We start from the raw sequence: 23,767 nt of genomic DNA on the forward strand, positions 1-23,767 counted from the left end.
AGTTCATGCATAACTATCTTATTTACAAGAACTGTATCCTGCGTTGAGATATGAATTTGGAGACCTAACATAACATAACACACTAATATATAATCAATAAATGTTTAAGCAAGAATAATTGTTTTATCCCGATTGATACGACACTGGGCAGCGAAGCTAGGCCCAATTATCATAACTGGCCACATTAACATAATCGCAAGCATTCGCATAAATTGATACGATTATCTCCCCAATTAGCATAACCTATGCGCGTAAAACAACACTACTGTATTGGCTCGGTATGGGGGCTGTAGGCAGGGGGTCGTGTCGGGCCGTGACACTGTGCTTGAAACCAACAGGACACGTGACCGGAGAAAGAGGGGCCAGGGGCCCCAGGGGGATCACGTGGTTGGGGTTCGGGTCTTCCCGAAGGATCGGGAAGGGGGGTGTGGCCTGGGGCGGAGCTGGCCACGTCGGAGTGGTTATAAGCGGGGCAGGGACGGAGAGCTGGGCTGTTCTGTGCTGTTCTGCTGGGTTATCTCTGGGATGAAGCTCTCCGGTCTCCGCTCGTGGACCAGGCGGCGTGTTGGGCTGTCCTGGTCCAGTGATGTAGTACCCCCGTGGGTTAGCTAAGTTAGGAATGGGGGCTACCACCTTAAATCGTTATGTTAAGTGTTACTTGTTGTGTTAGCTAATAAATAGTATTGCCTCCAAAGTCCAGTGTGTGCCTGAATTTAACCCACTACATTTCGTGTCAGAAGTTGCGGAAATTAATTGCTAGTTGTTATCCTAGTATAGTGCAATGTGCGCACGAAGACAACGACTTACCTGGACGCCTTTATATGACGGGGACGGTGGGAAGATCATCCTCCAGACAGCCCCGGGACTGCAGCCCCGGTGAAGAAGAGAGATCGAGCTGGAGGCGGGGCAACGGGTCGGACATCACGCCGCCAAATGGTTGACGATGTACGGGCTGCGTATACTGCATATACTACATATACCGCATTGCACGACATCGTCGATTATTTGGACCATTGCGTATGGTGTTTTGCTCTTGAGTTGGGTGCCTGAGCCCCGTGGAAATCCAGTGGTTGAGGTTGTGGGGGGTTTTGGATTGACGGGTTCAGTGTGTTACAAACTCACTAGTTGGTTTCTGTCTATTGTTGCTCGACAAACGAAAATAAAAATTGTGCGAAGGTGCCCCTTAGGTTCTATGTAGATCAAGGGTGCGTGGGTCTGTAAATTGAAATACATAGTGTTGCCTCAAAAGTCCAGTGTGTGCCTGAATTCAACGCACTACACATTTAATGCAGCTTTTGCCTCTTCACGGTCGCACGCATTGAAGCGTTGGCTGAGGTGGTGAATTAACTCACCCCAATGCGCTTGGGAACTTGTGGGTAGTGCCTCCACAAAGTCGGCTGCCCTCGCATCCAAATGGATGTTTAACTGTTGCAGCGCCTGTGCATCTGGCCAGCCATTAATCTCTCTTGCATACGTGAGGTTCCAGGCAAATTATTTCTATGATGGTATCCCTTGCCCAGTAAACACGTATCTTACTGTTGCTTGGCCTCCTGCTGGTGAGGCGCCCATCTCCCTTGGACGCATGGAGAGTCGTACCTCTTCTGACACCATTATGTGGGGCCCGACGTCCACCCCGCCACCCTCACGGGAAAGTTGGGCGCAACATCCGCCCATTCTTCCCCCTCCTCCACTGCGACGGGCTGCCCTTGCCTGGCACCCTCCGATCGAGTAACTGGGCCCCCTTGATTATCGGTGTCCCTAAGGGACATGCTGTATTGCTGGTTGGGGCCGCGTGGAGTTAAAACACGCGCCTGCGCACACAACAGCTGCCGCTAGCAAAAGGCCACGAAACGCTCTACCACCTGCGCAATGAATATGTACGTGGTGGCCCACACACGATGGCCACTACGCGCCAAACCACCCACACAATTGACTCACTCACGTATACGTGGTAGCTCCACACGGAAATCGCAACCACCACGGCACATACAATCCGTGCTAATACTTTTATTTTCGGCGCAAACAAACCCTCGAAAGTAAGCTGTCTAGTCGGTACGACCTGGGAGGAGTGTATTGCGAGAAAAGCCTTATCTACGGCTGCCTACCCACCCAGTCAACCAAGCGTCTTACCTCGTACCTCGTAGCTGCAGTCACTGGCATCACACTGACGCTGTGATTGGCGAAGAGAGGACTGACCAATATCTTGGCCTTCTTATATCCGACTACAAAATAACCTGGGTCACGTGATAACACGAGGCCAATCGTGCGCCTACCTGTGGCCTTACCGAACTTGTTTCTCGCAGCGGGCGTTGAGCTCCCCCGACATTGTTTTCTTTTCCCCGCTCTTTTCACTCTGGCCCACCCGGACGCTGTATTCAGGAATGTACGACTCATCGCAGCTAACCCGGTAATCTTTTTGCGCCCATACACTATGAAGCCAATTCAGGGGCACTGCGATGTGAACTGTCCTGCTGCGTCGAGCCAATCTCCTGGCATCGAGAAACCATTGGACATTCCACAGAGGAATCCTTGGATAAAAACCCAACTGCCAGGCGACCCAACGTCAGGACACTACGTGTGTGCGATGTGTGTGTATTCAGTGTGGAGGTCGGGGGGGGGGGGGTCACGGTGCCTGCAGAGTGGCTTCGAGGCCGTGGCACCACACAAGGCACTTTGTGAGTTGGAGAAGCATTTAAGTTACCGCCATATAATGAAAATATTACCAAAAGTTTGATGATTGCGCCGAAACGTTCTGTAAGAAAATAACAGTATGTAAAGTCACAATTTTACAATGGAAACAAAATCATAGGGAAGCATCAAGAATGAGCCGAACTCAATGCACGTGTAGTGGGTTCCACGGAGGCACACACTTGAACTTGGAGGCAACACGTTTATTCTACAACCCCAACAGGGTAACTACATAAACGTATCCAGGTTAATGACATAGGTGGTAACTACCACTGTTAACTAGACCACAACGGGGTAACTACATAACCGGATCAGTCAGTAACACACTGCCTGACCCACGATGCCGAGCATAAAGACCGAAGACCGAGGATTGAAGAGACGTAGCACCGATGGGTTCCATTCCAACAAACAGCCTCGATCGGCTTTCGGGACCTCCCTTTTATGCCCCTGAGCATGGCCTGGCTCGGCCCTCGGCCACGCCCCCTTCTAGATCCTACGAGAAGGTTCTGGGCCATACATCACGTGTCTGTCTCACCACCTTTTGGCCTCCCTCATTATCCTGCTCTGGTCACGTGCTCTCTCGGGTTCACCTAGACCAGGGGTCTGCAACCTTTAAGACATAAAGAGCCACTTGGACCCGTTTCCGAAGGAAAAAATAAACTGGGAGCCGCAAAACCATTGCAACTATTAAAACAAATATAACACTGCATATATTGTTTCTTACCTTATTGCTATATACAGGATCGTGCAGTCAGCTGTCAATCTGAATAAAAAAAGGACTTTTTCACTTAACAATGTAAAATATATTTTTGCAAATTAATAGCTAAATTACCTGGTTAATGGGATTTTTGCTCCTGAACCTCAGTGCACAGTGTCTGCACATCAGGGCTGTAAGACGTTACCTTCATTTTCACACAGGCTTGCAAGCTGTCATCTGTGAGGCGTGATCGATGTTTGTTTTTAATATAGTTCATGTTGGAGAAGACCTGCTCACATACATATGTGGAGCCGAAGATCGACAGGACTCCAAATGCATACTTTTTCATGTTTATATAAGTGTTGGGGATGGCATTCCATGTTTCGAATACAAGTTTGTCCTGTTTGGGAAGGTTTTCAATATCACTCCATTTATGATTCTGAGCCAGAATGGCCTTCTGACGGGCAACATCCTCAAGAGTAGCGGTCAAGCATTTGAACTTGGACACCCATATATCTTTGTCGGCTATATCGGCCAGTTCCATCTCAAGATCAGGTTGACTTACACCTGCAAATGCAGTCATATTCAATAGGGATGGATCGATCGCCAGGGGAGTGACAGGGAAGGATAATGTCGTTTTTTCCTCTCTGAACTCACAGAATCGTTTCCCAAACGAACTTTGCATTGTGGTGATTGCAGACTTGAAATATTCCAAATTTATCGTATCATGACTTTGTTTGAACTCTCTCAAAGAGGGAAAGTGAGACAGTGTACCTCTCTGTAAATCTTTGACAAACACTGTCAACTTGCGCTCGAATGCCAAAACCTCCTCCAGCATGTGCAGGGCTGTGCCTCCTTTCCCCTGAAGGGTTGTATTTAGCGTGTTTAGATGTGCTGTCATGTCTACCATAAAATGTAATTTTTCCAGCCACTCTGGCTGTTCCAGCTCAGCAAAGGTGAGCTCTTTGCTGCCCAGGAAGGTTTTTACTTCTTCCAAACATGTGACAAAGCAACGGCAACGTTATTGCCTGTCACCGGGCGGGCAGTGTGGAGCGGAGCGGCGACCTGTCAGCAGCGGCAACGCCAGAGCAGGTGTCACAGTGCGCCTCCTCCCCTCGCTAGCATCCGCCCCGGAGCCGCGGTCAAGGTTCAAAAGAGCCGCATGCGGCTCCGGAGCCGCAGGTTGCCGACCCCTGACCTAGACTGTCACGTCCTCAACTGCCCTCTGCCACCAGAACCATCCCCCCTAGGGTCCCCTTCCATGCTATACATACTCTAGTGCCAGAGAGAGGCTCTAACACGCACAGTTGCACTCTTCTCTCAGTAATTAGCGCTAAACGCCATAGTGACTCAATATACGTCACTACACACGGGTACATTAAAGTCTCCTCGCAATTGTAACTTTAATACATTTGAAACAGGGTGGTTCGTTTTAAAGTACGCGAAGACGTAACATTTTCATTTATCAAAGGTCCAGTGTGTTTGTGTCTCTCCCTTCTTATTTTGTGGGGGAGCAGAAGTGCAGTGGTTAGCGCCCTGAGCTACGAACCTGGCGATCAAGTGACGAATATCTGAATCGGTCCTAGGCCTCCCGTTAGGTCGACTCAGCCTTAAATGGTTATCCGATGTGGTGTGTAAACATCGTTACTGGGGAGAGAAAGGCGGACGGGCGTGGTGAAACAACCCCTTCGTGAGCCGTGCTGGCCTTCATAGGTGCTCGCTAATAGCACTTGTCCCAACAGTATGTTAAGGCTATAGGGGGCATCTTTGTTGCCTTTGTGTAAGTGCACACGAGTGTGTGTGTAAGTCAGTGGCAGAAATTCCACATTCCCATGATGGAAAACCTATCAGCAGTGGGAAGATAAAGGCGGCCAGGTGCGGTACTGGCTATCCATCCCCTCGTGTGCCATGTAATCCCATCTCCGATTAGCACGGTTGGCTACGTACATTGCGAAAGAAGTTCAACATAGTACATACAGAACCTGAATTTAAACGTTATCCAGGTGACATTTGAATGTTGTGACAAATGTTACGATTTACGAACGTTCGGTCAATGAATTTTCACGTGAACGCAATTGACAAATTATGGACACTTTTCGAGACGAAATCGAAATTCTGCGTAAACGAAATTTCACAATGGCCAGGCGCTGTGAGATCATCATACGAGAAGCACCCAGGAGGCTGCGCCGTCATCTATCCGCGAAAGTGTCACGGTGGCCCTGCATAACGCCTCCACATCATTCCTCCACATCATTCTAACACTCGTTTTTTGTTTTTGATTGTTATTTGTGTATTGTGAAAATGTATCCCTAATCTTTAATATTACATTAATGGGAAAAGCCATTCCAATTCACGAAATTTCTTTTTTGTGTTGCTTTTTGAATGCATCCCTTTCATACATCCAGGGATACCTGTACAATCGAAGTAGGATGGCAAATGTGGGTCAGATAAATGTCACACTTTTTAAACAGTGTGTACAATGAAAACTAAATTCAGCGTCTGCAGTCCAATTCATTAATGTTTATCACGAGATCATGTGACTTTATATGTTTAGCCAGTACTGGGCAACCTGGTACAACAGTATACTGTTTAATCTTGATTTGAAGCTTTCGTGACTGCAGGAATCCATACTCTTTGGTTCTTTCGGTAGTCATGTGACTTTACCGAAAAAAACAGAATATACTGTTTAATTGAAAAAAAAAGTTTTGAAATACTGAAGGTACGCTTTGTGGAAACCTTTGTTCCACATTGCAGAGTTAAGGTCAGGGTAGTCAACACTGTTGGCAATGTGTGCATGGCTCCAGACAGGGGCGGTTTCTTCATTAGGGCGATTGGGCGACGCACCACCAATGTCATTCAACCACAGTTTCGCGAGCCGTTACTGTGCCTCTGGATATAGTCCAATCAGCGTCATGCTACGTTGTGGAGTATCGCCTCTTTTTGGGCGATTTCACTCCGGCTGAGAATCGCCCAGTGTTCCCATAGACTTACATTCAAAGATGTTTTTTTCGAACGGCGGGCGCTGCAATGCATTCTCTATGGCTTCCGGGAGGGCTCGCACTAACGTGCTTACGTCATCATACGTAAGCAAGTTTCATCCAACAATATTATTTGTCGCCACCTAGTGGAATCTTTAATAAAAGAAACTGAGTGGATTGTAATAGTGAGTATAGAAACAAACAAGATGTATTGTAAGAGTCACTTTATTTTGCATTAATATTAAAGAAGTGAAGTTGCCTTTACATGCTTAAGCTGTTAATTTATCCATTGCATGGGTGGACCTTATCCTTATCAATCATCCAGACATTTGCCCCCCCTGAGAGATTTTGCAGGAGCCGCCACTGGCTCCAGATACCAGTGGTCAACATTGGCCTACCAGTAGAGAATCTGGTCTGCACCATAAAATAAAAAGCCGTGATACCAGGGTCTTTAAATACAATTAGCACTGCATTTATTACTCATTTTAGCTGGAGACACGTGGTCTTTTGACTTGAAAACTTCAACATATGTAGTTAATTAAAATATTCAAACATGATGCAAAGTCGTTGCATATTTACCATATACGGTACAATTCCTCTTAACTGCAATGCCCCGTCTAAGAGGCAATTCCTTTGGGCCGTCGAGTTGACGTCGGGCTCGTGTTACCTGAACCGCAGCGTCCCAAACTATATATAAATCACGGCTTTGTAGAAGTAATTTCGTTTTCCCAAACATCCTAACATAGGACCACAAGCCTGGCAATTGTGTTGCGCCAGTGCTTGCGGCCTTTCCGCTTGGCTATGGTTTCCTGCGCAATTGAATCGTTCTCTTTGTCCGAAAGTGAACAAAAAAACTGTGCGAGTTACGAATTCTACACTTTTATTTTACCGAGACGCTCCCATTATGCCCAACTCGTGTGTAGCCTCCTGTCAATGTGCAGGCATGTGTACGGCATAGCGCCTGCAATAGACATAGCGCTTAAGGGCCAAGAGGTGGTACAGCAAGTTCGGACTAATCTCCATCTGTTCCATCTGTATCAGATAGAGTTGCGTGGGTTGTCTCCAGGTGCTCCAGTTTCCTCCCACGTGTAAAGACATATGTAACACATATACAGAATATGCACACCCATGTTTTCAGTTTACATAAAGGATGCTAAATCAACAGTGATCAATATTATTAATATAAATGCCCAACTTTATCTGTGATGAATATGAACACTGCACTTCCCGTCGTTTTCATGCAGGGGGCGTTGCAAACCTACACGTCCCGTGCATGTGTTGCGCCGTAATAAGGCGCTGTGGGCAGCTGACCTGCCACCACGCTCACGGGCCGACAGGGGTAGGGGCTGAGGGGGATCCCCCCCACCACTTCCTAAGACCCCTTAAGATAAGAGCCTTCCCCCCCCCCCGTGACCAAAGGTTGACACCCCAGAGCCCCCAGGGGTGGGGGCTAAGACCCCTTAAGATAAGACCTTCTAGAAGATTCTAGGGGGGGGGGGGCATGAGGGGAGGGGTGACCCCGACCTGGGGATAAAAGGCCAGCCCTCGGGACGGTCAGGGCAGTATCCGCCAACTCAAGCCTAAAGACATCTGAAGATCTGGAGACTGGACTAAGCGACCCGGGGACCCTCAACCGTGGCTCTCGTGCAGCACGGGTTGAAGCAGAGCCGAGGTCGCTCGGACCCCCTGGGACCCTCCCTACGGCTCTCGCTAAGCCGGGGTTGAAGTGGTCCAGGGCGAGTCCCGGACCCTGGGTGGGAGGGTCGGTCCAGCCTCCCGCCGTCACAAGGGACCGGCGTGTGCGTAGCCCGGAGTGGGTAGGGTACGCTAGGAGGGAGGCTGTCTCTCCCTTAGACTATCGAGTGGAAGAGAGTAGTGTGTAACATAGTGTTACAGAGGGTTAAGAGTTGTTATAATAAACGCGTTGCCTCCGGCAGACGTCTCCGTGGTTAGTTCTAGAACACAACACATGTGTAATGGTGTTATTGGGCGAATGTACACCATCTCCGGGTGATAGCTACTAATTCTAGATTTGAAGCTTTCGTGACTGCAAGGATTCATACTCTTAGTTCTTTCGGTAAAGTCACGTAGGTAAAAATGAAATTAAAATTAATAAAAAATAAAAACAATAAAATCACGTTTCGGAGGCAACACAAGCGTCCGTCTTCAGGTGAAACTCTCACAGCAAAAAATCTGTATAGTCAGCCGGGAAAACGGATCCTGGAACGAATGGGCACAGCCCCCAAGTAGGGGGCCCCCAAGTAGGGGGCTGTGGGGGAATTATGTCACCCTTCCAGAACCTGGTGGAAGGTTCGGGAAGGGAGGCGTGGCTAGGGCGGAGCAAGCCACAGAGCAGGATAAAAGGCCGAACCCCGGGAGGGTTCGGGGAGTTGTGCCAGCTGAAGACAGAAGAGCCAGTGAAGACTGAAGACCGGCTAGCTAGGACCCTGACCTCCTCTGACCTGCCGTCCTTATCAGGGCCGGGCGGAGTGAGCCAGTGGTGCGACCTTGGAAGCCTCGGAGCCCGACGTCCTTATCAGGGCCGGGTCCGTGTGGCTGGCAGTCGAGACCTATACCTTGACTAGGGTCAGGTCTGCTAGCCTCCCCGAGGACCCTCTTAGCCGGAGGACCCGGGACCATAGCCTCTCTCTGTCTATGATGAATATCATGAACGCTTGAGAGAGAGAACGAGGCGATTCGGTGTTGATTTCCAGAATCGACTTGGCCCCCACCGACACGACTTTGCCATTTGTTTTGCGACGATGACAATTTCCCATTCTTCCCGCATACGCTATCACATTCAACAAGTTGCAGGGACAGACGTTCCATTACGTTGGTAAGCGCACAACTTTATCTATCTTTCTATGATGATTACTAGGTTGTTGGGGGGCGCCATAGGCGCCCCCCAACAACCTAGTTATTAAATAATAGTTTGTCCCACAATGTACAACATTGAAATTAAAGTGAATTTGTTCTGTCACATTTCTATTTATACTAATGGTGATGTATAAAACATTTTCCTCTACATGCCTAAATATGCATATTTTAATGTTTAATGCTTTGTGGTATACTAGTGTTGATTTTAGAACCTAGGTTTTTGCTTTGAAATGTGTAAATGCGGTGAGCAATTGTTCAGATGTAGATTTATTGAGATCAACATTCCTTCCAGATTATCTTCGTGTCATCAGAATGAAGTGAGGTGTGCAAGTTCAAATATGTTGATTAGTCTTGCTGGTCTCATAGTTTTCGTTTGGAGTGCCGGGCACGGTTCATACTCCAGATCACAGCAGTCTGTCGATCCTGATTTGTCACAGCGCTGAAATCCAGAGATTTGAGAGAAGGCAGTGCTGATAGCACATAGTAGCTGCAACAAAGACATGCAGGGACAATAAATGAGTCATTTTAACATGTAGGCTTTCATGACCAATATTATTTATAATAAAGGCTTTTGGGTTAGATCGTGTAAGTATACATTTATCGTAACCCTCCACCACCAAACACAGCCAGTAAAGTTTGGCACGTAAACAACGCGCCAATTAGAGTACTAATTCAGCCCACCGGTGTGTTGGAGAGTAAATCCACAGCATTTATACGCACATGTTCTAACCCAAAAACCTTTATTATGAATAATAAATTAGTGCATTACATTTCGATTTAAAGCTTTCGCGACTGCAGGGATTCATCTTCTTGTTCATGAACACTGTTCATTGGAGCGCTGTCTTTCAGACAGCTCTGTCTTCACCTGAGGACGGCTGCTTGTGTTGTGGCAGAAACGTCGTGAGAATTTGATGTTTTATTTTTATTATTTTATTATTTCCCTTCTACGTGACTTTACCGAAAGAACCAAGAAGATAGTGCATTACAGTTTATCATATTTTACAATTAGTACATTTGGTATTCACGCAATTCTTATGACGCGAAGTTATCACGAAGCAAAGCGCTATGTTTCACAAAGTCTACAGTTGTTTAGTAGGAGGCGATGTTGCTACGTTCAATCCGAATTGAGTAATTTGCAGGTAATTATTTAAATTTAAAAAATTCTGGACCGTGACACTGGCACACAATGGCCTGCTCAAATCGAATGACCTCACGGGATCTTTAATGTCCACCGTGAGGCAGACGGCGTGAAGTATTTACCAGTCAATACAACAACAGTATTAATCACGGCGATTGCTGGATTAGAACTGCAAACCTCATCAACGAGCGGTCAAAGCGCTACTGCTGGACTGTGTCACGGCTCCGTTGTAAGCCGCGGATATTGTGTGTGCTGGTACCGGTAGTGGTTCTCCGTCTCGATTGGGTTCCCGTGCAGCGTTAGTGAACGGAGATGACGCAAGGGGACCAGGGTGCTGACATTGGAGAGCCGAGACACCGTGTTACCATGGAGATAGAGCACACGCAGCTCCTGCAGCTCACACAGCACCTGGCATATGGACGCACGGAGTCAGTGTGCCAAGTGAAGTGTCACACAGCACCTGGAGCATGAAGTTAGTGTGCCGAGTGAAGTGTCACACAGCATCTGGCACATGGACGCGCGAGGTAAATGTGCCAAATGAAGTGTCACACAGTACCTGGCGCACGGAAGCATGGAGTCTGTTTGCCAAGTGAAGTGTCACATAGCACCTGTGCGTGTGGACACATGGAAATCTTTCAGATCATCCTGTGTACTTTCTAAGGTGAAAGTGCATATCTGCACCTACTTGCGGAATGTCCGACAGTTGGTTGAAAGAAAGATCAATCCATGCCAGGGCAGAAGGCTGCTGAATCAGTGCCGCTGTCGTCTCCCAGAATCCTTCAAGGTTTGTCAGCGCATTGTTGTTCAAGCGCAGGGCCGTCACGTCATACTTGTGTTCACTCTGTGCGGTGTCTGTGCTTGGGGCCACGCTCGCATAACCAAGCGACCCGACTTCAGCAACGCGCATAGATGTTGTTCCACTTCCTGCCATAATCACATCCTCAGTTTTGTGTTGACTTGGTGCCTTCACAGCATTGGCATTTCGCGCCTTTGCTTCCGCTGGCACACTCCGAGGATCTTCTGTGAGCAAGTCTGACAGCGACACGACACAAACAACACACTCCAAATAACGCCATAAATAAGGTAGGCATCAGTGCACACTACAACGCAAGGATAAAGGGGTATACAGTAAAACACGAATGAAAAAATAAACCCGTCACAAACTCAGCGGCTAACACCGACTGAGCAAAGTAAATTTCAACCGCGTGCAAAATAAAGAGCAACTGTGCACAACGAATAGCATAAGAAAGGTAAGTGGTAAATACAATAAGTAATAAGTAAATAAAAAGTAAAAAAAGAATTTGCTTGGCACTCCAACTTCATTACCAGATCAATGTAAAATATTTGTCTAGAACCAAACATAAATAACGAATTTTTCTGCAATCTTGCTTATGTTGTTGCTTATCATAGTATTCAGCGGCAAAATAACGGAACGTACTATTTGGTGCATTCCTATTTTTGTGTCATCTGAAGACTGCTTAGCCTCAGTGAATATGCATGCTTCATATGAACCTTATGGCGGGACCCCGGGGTCCCATAAGCCCCCGGCTCTCGCATAAACATTTTCATGTAAACAAAAACTTTGATTTTTCACCAATGGGTTTGTAGGATGGTGGCAAGTGTTGTCTTAAAAGTGTTGTCTTGTTAAACTATGCCTTTACAACTGAAAACTACTTACTTGCAGTACCTCTATTTAAATACACTATCGAAAAAATAATTTACACCCCTCTGTCAATCATCGCGTTTCTAAGTGTGGATTTGTGAACACACTTTATAAACAGTACATAAAATAGCACGCGTTTTCAAGGCGCTGTTCATGTTGTAACAAGCGTTTACAGTATACCAATGTTACTCTACAGAGTAGTGGGTCGCCGCTCCTCTTATCCGCATTGTGGGGACTTATGGCTTAACCGCAAAAAAACCCTATCTGCACAGATGCATAAGGACAAGAGAAGTATTATCAAACAGGAGGAATTAACTGTGCAACGCATCTCATCTGTTAAATATCCACAGGTAATAGGATTGTCATCGATTGATCCTGGCTGCAGACATTGGTAGGTCACAAATAATAATGAAGATAAGAGAGCAGTTTCACTGTATTATGCATACCGTTATGACAAATAAAGGACTTAAGTCGTGTAGGCAGTTTGAGCAGCTTTGGATACGACTTATGATCCTGCCCATACCCGAGCATGGAGTACATGGAGTGCATTCGCTTGTTCAGCTCTTCTGCGCATTCGTCCTCGCTACGCTTGGACGACACGACATGACAACAGAATGATCCGCGCCTGGTGGGTCGCGGCGTTTATGTGCGTGGTGGGACGGAGTCGCCAAAAATAAATTACGATTTTGACTTCCGTTTATTCGGGACCCCGGGGTCTCGCCATGAGGTTCATTATGCTCAAGCTGTGAGGAGTTGTCCTGGCAGTGGGGTATTATTATAATTAGTACTGTACTGGTTGAGAAGAACCCATGGCTTTGCAATGGATATATCTATATACTGTATATATAAAAGGGAAATTTGTGAATATGTGTGTCTGCTCGAAATGTTTAGCATACTTCCCGACATGTAACAAACATGTGGGTAGTTTCCAGACTGTACACAATGCAAAAAGTATAAAAATAGACTTTTGTATCTTTTTTTGGGGGGGGGGGGGGGGCGCAATAATGGTTATTTTGCACGGCAAGTGAGCGGTCACGTCACCCGCATGCGGCAGCGTTACGCAGTGTGCCTGCTGACGTCACCCCCCCCCAACCCTCCGCGTAGGCCCTGTATCCCGCTCAAAGCGCGGCGAGAATCGATATCTGGTGAGCGTTTGTGGTATCGATTAAACGCGAATACAACCTTAGATTCCTTTGTTTGATTTAAAGAATCGAATCTTGGCGCGCGAGCGTAAGTTTTTATTTCCACCGCGCGTTGGGTTTTATTTGAATTAATGAGGTAATGATCAACGTTTTATTTTCATTTGTATATGTTATGTTTTAAGTTTTGAGAAGTTTTTAAATATATTTTCCCCCCGGGCAACGCCGGGTACTTCCCGCTAGTATAAAATATAAGATTGCTGTTATTTCCATACTCTTCTCACAATCCTGTACCATACTCGGGAACTAAAATTGATCTACCTTTTTACGAAATAAAATGCCAAGACAATACGTATTATGATGTGTTTTTTTATATTCTGTAGGATTTAAAGATTATTCTGGCAAAAAAATCCACTAATTCAGAAGTTGGAGCTTACGTAAATGAACCGTCTTATGTATTCGTTACCCCAAACTCTTTGGTGTCGCTATCACTGTCGTGTTATGTCTTCCAAACTTCTATCACCGTTTAAACTCAATACTTGTTACACGGAAGATCCCGTTAAGACGGTTTAACCCAGCAAGCTTCGGTAGCAACCGCCCGCAGCAGCCACTAACTACAGAGCGACTTATGGGACCGTTTGTGTCAACCAAACACCAAGCAAACTAATAGATGTGTGTTTACATGTTATACCACAAGCACGTGTGGTTAATGCGGACTTAATTCCTCGCAAAAGATACCTATTTGACGTTTGAACATCTTAACACCTCAATCTTGATTTGAAGCTTTCGTGACTGCAGGAATCCATACTCTTTGGTTCTTTCGGTAAAGTCACGTAGGTAGAAAATAACATAAATCTTAACACCTATTTATTGCCAGAATGGGTGACACCTATTCTTATTTTTCAAACAGAGCTACCGTTGGGCTGGAGAGAAACCACAGCCAGCCAGGAAACTCGAGGCATCAACAATTTGTAAGAATACAATACTTGTACAATAAATGGACTTTGCCGACCGAATAAAGCCTCGCTGAGTCTGGTGCCTCTTTTCAGGAGGGTCTTGCCTTGTGATTGCAGCAGCAGGGGGCGATGTTGCTGCGGTGTGGAATACCAATCGAGTGATTTGCTGGAAATATATTTCAGCATTAGATGGTTTGGCCAAACACAGTTACACTCTTTATGTATTTTTATGACAGGAAACCAGAGTACACACGTTGCAACCCCACGCGGAACAGGGGGGAAAGCACACAAACTCTACACAGAAAGGGGCCCAAGTCGGCAATCTAACCCAGGTGCTTCTCGCTACGAGTTGTTACCACTGCGTCGCCACCCTGCCGCCTCGTGTACCTTCCATGGCGGTGATGCAGCGAAATGAGAAGTCCAGCGTGGCGCCACTGGCGCCCTTGCCGCCTCTCTGGGTGGTGGCGGCGGCGGCGGACATTGCGTCCGACATCTGCGAACACGCTCCAAAGGAGACCACCCGCGCCTCGTATCCCCGTGCACCTGCCTCCCGGCGACCCTCCCCACTCGCCCGCCCGCTCTCTTCCCGCGTGTCTTGTACCACGCGTTGCCGTGGACACCGCGTCCTCGATTGGCGGAAACAAACCTCCCACGTGACCCCCCAAAGGAAAATATCCGTTGCTATGGATCCGTCACGTGCCGCGATTCCCACCCCATCGTCCCCCCACCTTACCCCCCTCTGCGCCCCCCGTTCCCCCAATCGCCCCCCCCCGGTCCTCCTTCGTTCCCCCTACCCCCCCCGTTCCCCCTACCGCCCCCCCCGTTCCCCCTACCGCCCCCCCGTTCCCCCTACCGCTGCCCCCCCGTTCCCCCTACCGCCCCCCCCCGTTCCCCCTACCGCCCCCCCCCCGTTCCCCCTACCGCCCCCCCCCCGTTCCCCCTACCGCCCCCCCCCGTTCCCCCTACCGCCCCCCCCCGTTCCCCCTACCGCCCCCCCCCCCCCGTTCCCCCTACCGCCCCCCCCCCCCGTTCCCCCTACCGCCCTCCCCCCGTTCCCCCTACCGCCCTCCCCCCGTTCCCCCTACCGCCCCCCCCCCGTTCCCCCTACCGCCCTCCCCCCGTTCCCCCTACCGCCCCCCCCCGTTCCCCCTACCGCCCCCCCCGTTCCCCCTACCGCCCCCCCCCGTTCCCCCTACCGCCCCCCCCCCGTTCCCCCTACCGCCCCCCCCCGTTCCCCCTACCGCCCCCCCCCCGTTCCCCCTACCGCCCGCCCCCCCCGTTCCCCCTACCGCCCCCCCCCCGTTCCCCCTACCGCCCCCCCGTTCCCCCTACCGCCCCCCCCCCGTTCCCCCTACCGCCCCCCCCCCCGTTCCCCCTACCGCCCCCCCCCGTTCCCCCTACCGCCCCCCCCCCGTTCCCCCTACCGCCCCCCCCCCGTTCCCCCTACCGCCCCCCCCCGTTCCCCCTACCGCCCCCCCCCCGTTCCCCCTACCGCCCCCCCCCCGTTCCCCCTACCGCCCCCCCCCCGTTCCCCCTACCGCCCCCCCCCCGTTCCCCCTACCGCCCCCCCCCCGTTCCCCCTACCGCCCCCCCCCCGTTCCCCCTACCGCCCCCCCCCCGTTCCCCCTACCGCCCCCCCCGTTCCCCCTACCGCCCCCCCCCAGTTCCCCCTACCGCCCCCCCCCCGTTCCCCCTACCGTCCCCCCCCACGACTGCTCGTCACGTGACTCGTCACGTGCGCGCGTTGTGTGCTCTCACTCCCCTCCCACACACTTCTCATTAGCCCCGAGCCGCGTTTCCCCGGCCAATCACGGCGCTGTTGTTCTCGCGCGGCTATTGGGTCAACTTCGGTGACGTCGCGTGCGGCGAGCCAATGAGGAGGCGGCGTTGAGGCAGTCGTTGGCGTTTGAAAATAGGTTGGGGCCAAGGGGCGCGCGCGGTGTTGCGGTGAGAGGCCGGACGGTACCTCACAAATTACACTTTTTATACTCTTTATACACAAACATTAAACTATACCACATATACACCGTGTACCCGCGTTAGTCTGTTATACTATTGTACTGTTACAATAGATAAATTGTACACATTGTATATCAGATACACTCTGTCTTCCGTGTTACACTGTACACTATATACATTATACAGTACTGTGTACACGTTACACTATATACATAATACAGTACTGTGTACACGTTATACTATATACATTGTACTGTACTGTGTACACGTTACACTATATACATTGTACTGTATTGTGTACACGTTACACTATATATGATACTGTACTGTGCACACGTTACACTATATGCATGAAATGTACTGTGCACACATTACATTATATACACTATATAATACTGTGTACAAGTTACACTATATACAGTATACGATACAAGTTGTATATTAGGTACACAAAGTCTTTCCCGTGTTACACTACAGTATATACATTATACTTGTGTACTAACCCAGCTGAAATCTGTGCAGAGCAGCCTATGTCCAGCCAGCCCTGGGATAGTTAGAGTTAAAACATGTCACTATGTACAAGTTTCCGAATAAGTATGCTTATCAGTCTGTGATAGTGCATTGCGATGAGTGTCACTGGTACCAGCAGTGTCAAGATCGGCCTCTGGAGAAGGTTCGTGAAGGACGATACCTGGCATTTGGAGGCAGTCGCCCTCCAACAACAACAGAGGACAGAGGAGCGACGCTCACAACAACGAGCAGAGCGCCGGGCGATTAAAACGCAGAGAGTTGGCAGTGGGGAGCAGAGTTTGGGTCATCTGCCAGTCATCTCAGTCGGTGAACCCATGGCACCTGGGTCTGTCCCGCTTGTGCCATGCCCATCGCATGGCACAAGCGCCGTCGTAATGTCCACCGCCCCTTTGTGGTGAACGGCGACTGTTTTCAAAAGTCGTGTGAAATATCTCGCAGAGCCGCTCTCTCACCGACCAACAGGGTCGCACTGTGTTCCAAGTGGATTATTGTATCGGGACACGACACGATTGCGCAGCGGAAATACAACAATTGGGCAACAGACCAAACATGTTTAAATTAATTAAATAATGAACTATTAATGCACTTTGATGTTGGCTTTACTCGGGAAATACACTTCTGATTATATCAACAGTGCGAGTAGGGGCATTGTGTTCATTCAACGTGTACCAACCATAAACCTTCCCCTGGTGTCTCTTTGCAGCGTGCTTTATTGTTTCAAAATGGTTAACGGACGAAAATCTGCAGCTCTTATTAGTTGGGTGAGTCCACTTATTCGCAAGTTTTATTTTTTCAAGTATGAACTTGATCGACATTTTAAAATGTTGCACCCACACTTCTCGGATGCCGTGGCATTCCAGTCACATTAAAGCCAACTGCTTTAGAACTGATGATGTGAGTCGTTGAGGTTAGGAAATGTTTGCCAGGGCTGTATATTGTCACGCAGTTTGTTCAATGCTGTGCTCGACTGTTTTCAGTACAACCATGGGATAGAGTATATAATGGAAAACACCCAGGAATCTCAAAGGGTCATGTACACCATAGAGACTTGGATAAGGCAGGTGTTATGGTTTAGCTTGGATATTGGAGATTTTGCCAGTTTTATATTTTGCCAGTTTTTTACCTGGTTATTTCGGTAAAGTCACGTAAGTATACAAATAAAATAAAACAAAAAATAATATTTCACGAAGTTTTGATTGCAACACAAGCGGATGACCTCAGGCGTGATATATTATTTTATTTTTATACCTACGTGACTTTACCGAAAGAACCAAAGAGTATGGATTCCTGCAGTCACGAAAGCGTCAAATCAAGATCAATATGCATTTTAACCCACATTTACCATGCTACGTCATGCAGGTGAACTGCATGTGTGCAGAGAAAACGGAGAGCCTCTGGGATCTCAAAGACCTGTCCACCTACCTGCACATCATACAGACCATGTAAGCAATTGCATTGGTCACTGAAACATTTTGTATGTCGTGGATTATTATTAAATTACAGTTGTACTCCTTTGTGAAGGACCCATGTACATTTTTTAAGTAAACTTTATAAGTATTTTTTTTTATAATTTCATGTTTGTAGTCTCTGCTGCACACAGGGGAGCCGTAGTGTCGCGGTTATCACGCTGCGCTACGAACTCAGCAACCCAATTTCGATTTCGGTTCAAAGGGTCAACACCAGTGACGAATATCTGAACCAGTCCTGGGCCTCCCCTTGGTTGATCGAGCGTGTGTAAAGGCGGTTAGGCATGGTGCTGGCCACCCACCTTATCGTGTGACTTGTCAGTCTTCTTAGGTGCTCGTTAAAACTAATCGCCCCTTAAAGATCGTGAATGTTATGCAGGGAATTTTTTTTCTGCAAGACACAGCATCTCAAAAACCTCGACTAATGACAACAAATTGTACCATGTTGTTTACCGGTACCAATTTCTCGACGTCTCTCAAACCGACACATTGGGCCCAATTGATGTTTTTTTCTGTAAAAAAAGCATATTTTTGTAGTGGGTATAAAACTTGTGGAGACTTCTCTCTTCTGGAGGCATCACGTTTATTATAACGTAACAATAACACAAAGGGGTACGGCCCCTTCCACCCGATACTTAGGGAGATATTCCTCCGGCTAGCCTACCTATCGCTGGCTAGGCCTCGGCAAGGTAAGGTAATTTACCATTTTTACCGGGTAAAAGGGTAAAGGTGTCGACATGCCAAGGGGTAAGGTAAAGGGTAGGGTAAAGGTAGCTCGGAAGAATTACCCGGTAGGGTAAAGGTAGCGCGAAGTATTACCCAGTAAATACGGTACCTTGTTTACCGCTAAAAGTTCTGTGGCGCACTCCGTGGCCTCCATTTAATAAGCAATGTTTAAAAAAAACTGTTTTAAAACACGCTTTTATGAAATGTACTAGTAATGGCAGAACTCCACCACTCCAGGAATGGCCCTGAAGCTTGCCATAACGTAAGGGACCGTGGCCAATTATAGCCAACGTCAGGTGACCGTGGACAATTAGACCCAAGCCGAAACATAACATATAAAAAATAATATTACAAAACATATATTTTTTATGATAGAATATAGTGTTGTCATCAGTATGACATAAGTATACAAAGTTTGCAGTCGATACCAGATTGGGAAGTGGGTTAAAATTTAGTTACAAGATTTGAGGATACAACACCGACAACACTGACAACAACAACGACAAGCGTGTAAAATTGGAATCATCGAGAGTATTCTATATGAATAAAGCGCTCTACCTAGCATTTACCATTATAAACCTTTTTCATGTGTAGTAGTACCCCAGTAATTACCCTGTAATCGGGTAATTTGTATGGGGTAAGGGTAAACGGTAGGGTAAAGGTAGGCTTGTTGCTTTCTAACTTTTACCTTACCTGCTAAAGGGTAAAATGTAGGGTAGAGTGATTGTATTGTGGTAAGGTAAAGGTAAGCTTGGTTTTTTTACATTTTAACTTTTACCTTACCTTGCCGATGCCTATCACTGGCTATGCTCTAGCCTCTTCACTGGTTAAGCTTTTGGCCCGACCCTAGCCAGGTTCAGCCCTTTGGGCTCTTCACTTCGGGTCTTCAAGGTGGCAGCTCCAGGGTGGCTCTTGAGTTTTCAGGTGAACGACGACTGCCGGACCCGTTCAGGGGACCGTCTTTTATACTGTATTCTGGCTCACTCTGCCCCTAGCCATTCCTCCCTTCTGGAACCGTCTGGAAGGGCCTGGGGAGTGACGTTATCCCCCAGCCCCCTTCCTGGGGGTCTGAGGGTTTGTACCTGTGGTCCCGAGCTGCCTTAGAGTTACCTTAGCCCAACGGCCTGACTCATCACCCTTAGATTCCCTTCTCCTCCCTGTTGACTCGAGGCCGTTATTACACGCTACAAGTAGTGGCAATCGTCTACAGCTTTCAACTATGCCGCTACACATTTATTGCTCAACTCCGGTTTATCACGCAAACTCAGGGTCTTCATCACAGTGACTTTTTGGCTAACCATTGAACAAAGACGGTCATCACATCGTGCTCTTTCAGATGTGTTTATGTAGCTATCTGTAATGCGCTTCCTTCCGATATTAGGAAGCCACTGGTGCTATTCACTTCTGAATGTAATTAGAAAACGAATTTCTTTAGAACTGCTTTTTGTGTTTAGTTTTTTGTCCTTGGCTGAAATGCGCTTTAGACCAGGACGTGAATCAGGTTTCCCAATGGGCCGTGTTATTGTCGTTCTGTATGTGTGCTTGTGTGATTTTTTTTCTTGTCTCCTCGGGAATGAGCGGTGGTGAAGTGGATCGTTGAGTTTGTTACAATCCTGGTCACCTGTATTCGATTCCCAGCCATAGAGAAGTAGTAGTGAGTGATATCTGATCCATGCCTGTTAGTGATTAGCTGCACACATATTATGTACATTATAAATCAGGCTTATTCTTATTAAAGTAAAATAAATTGCTCCCAATTTTGAGTGTCCAATATAAAAACATGTATTTAAAAGTTTTGTAGTTATGGGCATTGATTCTAGATTTGAAGCTTTCGTGACTGCAAGGATTCATATTCTTAGGTTTTTTCGGTAAAGTCACGTAGGTAAAAATTTAAATTAATAAAAGTAAAATAAAATAAAAATCACGACGTTTCGGAAGCAACACATGCTTCCGTCTTCAGGTGGAACAGTCACAGCACGATAGCTGTATCAAGTGAGAGAATTTACAGGAAAACCGTGTTTTGATATATACTGGTTAAGGGTGGGAGGAGCCAAGGTAGGCCCTGAATATTATTTATGTGAGGTTCGGTGCGGCTGAAGCACGCTGTTAGGAATGAGCCTTTGTTGTGTTAACTAGGTGCGGATGATGTAAAGGTGCAAGTAAAAGGGACAAAGCATTTTTGTTATGTAGAGATGATGCGGTTTAACTCGCTGCCAGGAAATTAGTCTTTGTTGTGTAGAATGGTTGACTGAGCCTATTATTATGTAGAGGTGGTGCGGTTTAGCTCGCTGCCAGGAAATTAGTCTTTGTTGTGTAGAATGGTTGACTGAGCCTATTATTATGTAGAGGTGGTGCGGCTTAACTCGCTGCCAGGAAATTAGTCTTTGTTGTGTAGAATGGTTGACTGAGCTTATTGTTATGTAGAGGTGGTGCGGTTGAAATCGCTGCCAGTAATGCTCCAAATATGTGTAGTTAAATATTTTTTGCATGGTTAACAACATCTTTCCAATGATTACTAAGTTTGTACCCATCATCACGGTTGAAATTATGTCTGTGTTTGTATATTTGGATGGCCTCGTGTACAAACCTTTGATGGTAGCCAGGAGGCTTGCAGAGCACCTTAGTCTCGGTATAGAGAATTTCATGAGAGCCCACAGCGTTGTAGCAATGATCGGCAACGGCGGAAGAATCCGTTTTTCCGTGTTTCAGATCTGACTTGTGCTCGCGGACACGATCAGAGATATGACGTTTCGTTTCTCCAATGTAGCAATCACCACAACTGCAACTCAGTTTGTAGACTCCAGGGTATTGTAAGTCAGGAATGACATCTTTCACAGATGGAATTAGATCACGGATTTTATGTACTGTACTGAATCGGACTTGAATCTTATGTTTGTTTAGAATTTTGGAGATCTTTTTGGTCACGCCTGCTATGTATGGTAACGTGACAGTTTTGATCGGAGTTTCATGTGGCTGTTTCTGTATGGTGGGAGAAACAGCTTGGCGGATGGTGCGGTCAGAGTATCCGTTCATCCTGAGGGCCCGATGTACAAAACTGTCACGTTACCATACATAGCAGGCGTGACCAAAAAGATCTCCAAAATTCTAAACAAACATAAGATTCAAGTCTGATTCAGTACAGTACATAAAATCCGTGATCTAATTCCATCTGTGAAAGATGTCATTCCTGACTTACAATACCCTGGAGTCTACAAACTGAGTTGCAGTTGTGGTGATTGCTACATTGGAGAAACGAAACGTCATATCTCTGATCGTGTCCGCGAGCACAAGTCAGATCTGAAACACGGAAAAACGGATTCTTCCGCCGTTGCCGATCATTGCTACAACGCTGTGGGCTCTCATGAAATTCTCTATTCCGAGACTAAGGTGCTCTGCAAGCCTCCTGGCTACCATCAAAGGTTTGTACACGAGGCCATCCAAATATACAAACACAGACATAATTTCAACCGTGATGATGGGTGCAAACTTAGTAATCATTGGAAAGATGTTATTAACCATGCAAAAATATTTAACTACACATATTTGGAGCATTCCTGGCAGCGATTTCAACCGCACCACCTCTACATAACAAAAAGCTCAGTCAACCATTCTACACAACAAAGACTAATTTCCTGGCAGCGAGTTAAGCCGCACCACCTCTACATAATAATAGGCTCAGTCAACCATTCTACACAACAAAGACTAATTTCCTTGCAGCGAGTTAAACCGCATCATCTCTACATAACAAAAAGGCTTTGTCCGTTTTACTTGCACCTTTACATCATCCGCACCTAGTTTACACAACAAAGGCTCATTCCTAACAGCGTGCTTCAGCCGCACCGAACCTCACATAAATAATATTCAGGGCCTACCTTGGCTCCTCCCACCCTTAACCAGTATATAATAAAACACGGTTTTTTCTGTAAATTCTCTCACTTGATACAGCTATCGTGCTGTGACTGTTCCACCTGAAGACGGAAGCTTGTGTTGCTTCCGAAACGTCGTGATTTTTAATTGACTTTTATTAATTTTAATTTTTTACCTACGTGACTTTACCGAAAAAACTTAAGAATTATGGGCATAGACTCAACTATTTGCCAATTTCTGCTTTGCAGCCCAGAACATAAGTTTGCATCAATTAATGAATCGCTCGTGGCAACTATATTTTTGCACCTTTTATCCTTCAGTGTTCATCTATATATTATTGATAATACTTTCATTTTATATAGAGTCATTCATGCCAACAACATCCCACAACGCTGCATTTGTGGGTCGTCTACGTGTGTAACCTTCAACAAGGGGTCTTAAACCTAAGAAACCTGTGAAACTGCTCATGTGTTGTCGACATGAGCAGGAGCTTGCTTAACCGGACTTACCTCAACACCCTGTAAAGGGCAACTTAGGATGTTTGTCTTTTGCATTTGTGTGAGCAGAAAGGCCAGTGTGGATGTAAAACCGCTGCTGAAGAGTTCAGAATATGAAAAAGGAAATTACATAAGGGAATTCTTGCATCGTAAGTGGTACAAACACATGTGCATACATGATTCACCTGCCGACACGCGACCGGATGATATTGGATTGGGGCCACCGGTGGACGGTGGACGGGGGACACTGGGCGGTCACATGGTATAAAATAGCCTTCGGGAAAGAGCTCGAGAGATCTAGAAGGTGGGCGGGGTGAGGGGCGGAGCCAGCCCAGGCCGATATAACAGGGGCCCCGTGAGGAGCTAAGGGTTCTCCGGGTTGCTGGTGAAGAAGATCCACGACAGGTTAAAGAAGCCTCTAGTCACGCGGTCCGGGACCCAGCTTGTGGTCCGGGCCGGGATAGCGAACCGTGTCTAGTTTTGCCGTAGCGTGGCTAGATGGGCATTCAACTCCCAAGTGTAGGTTGTGTTATGGTATGTTGAGTTGGTGAAATAAATAGTGTTGCTCCCAAGACAATGTTTGCG

General features: G+C 47.2%; 1 long non-coding RNA gene across 1 annotated transcript; it reads left to right on the forward strand.

Annotated features, from left to right (window-relative positions):
• Positions 1 to 17,328: 17,328 nt before the first annotated feature.
• LOC144943796 (uncharacterized) lies at positions 17,329 to 23,307 on the forward strand. The gene is made up of 3 exons (XR_013639530.1): positions 17,329 to 17,387; positions 17,986 to 18,068; positions 23,252 to 23,307. It is a non-coding gene; the product is annotated as an uncharacterized LOC144943796 (long non-coding RNA).
• Positions 23,308 to 23,767: the final 460 nt, after the last annotated feature.

This window comes from Lampetra fluviatilis, chromosome 32 (genome assembly GCF_964198595.1).
Source record: "Lampetra fluviatilis chromosome 32, kcLamFluv1.1, whole genome shotgun sequence".
NCBI lineage: Eukaryota > Metazoa > Chordata > Hyperoartia > Petromyzontiformes > Petromyzontidae > Lampetra > Lampetra fluviatilis.